The sequence below is a fragment of the Crinia signifera genome, chromosome 19 (genome assembly GCF_055691185.1).
Source record: "Crinia signifera chromosome 19, ASM5569118v1, whole genome shotgun sequence".
NCBI classification, from domain to species: Eukaryota; Metazoa; Chordata; class Amphibia; order Anura; family Myobatrachidae; genus Crinia; species Crinia signifera.
The window spans coordinates 50,717,746-50,718,673 of record NC_139226.1 but is presented as its reverse complement, the minus strand read 5'-3'; positions in this window follow the sequence as shown (position 1 = coordinate 50,718,673).

Sequence of the window (928 nt, the reverse complement as noted above, 5' to 3'; positions counted from 1 at the left end):
TTTTTGAGGAATGTCCCTGTTCTTCCCCATACTGGGGTTGGTAATCCCTGTTGGGTTTAGAAATATAATTTTTCCTATATACTCCCTGTTTATTTTGTCGACTAGTAGATGGTTTTCTAAATTTGGGCTTAGTTTTAGGTGTTTTAAACCCTATGCGGTCATTAGTTGATTTGACCTGATCATTTTCAATGCTAATTGGGTCCCCCAAATCCCTCTGTAGTTTTTTGAGTTTCCTATTTATTAAGGTGTTTTCTAGTTTTTCTAATTTTTCACAAATTTTAATTTCTTTCTCTTTAAATTCTTTTTGCTCACTGAAGGGGGATGAAAGTTTTTTGAGTTCCTTAATCTCTTCTTCTAGTTTCCTCAGGTCATTTTGTCTTTCTTGAATAATCAGCTGTGTTAATTCGTTTGAACATTTGTGGAGGATTTCCTCCCATCTATTTTGGAAGTCCCCATTAACAGAATTAAAACTAGCTGTTTTGGTGACTCTTAAACCTTTTGGAACTATTTTTAAAGAGATATACTTTTCCAAGGTGGCGATTTCCCACCACAGATTGGTCTCTTTAATTAATGTTTTTTCTAATTTATTGAGGATACCTTCTAAACTTTCATCTGAGAGTATCACTTCTTTTAAGGGATCTTTAAAAACATTTTGTTTTCTATTAATTCTTTCTTCCCTTAATTTGAACATAATGGTTGCAGCAAAAATCGCTCAGAGATAGGTGACTACGGAAGCAAATTCTGAAACAGATAGATTCTCTGAGATTGATTCTTGCGCTATCTGCAGCCAAGGATCTAGTTGGTAACGTATGAATCACCTATCATACACAATAGACATACAGTAGAAAAAAGAATACCAACTTAATCCTGGGCGCTGATTGTAGTGATCCCCACACTTTCTTCCCTTATTCAAGGTGTTAAACCGAAA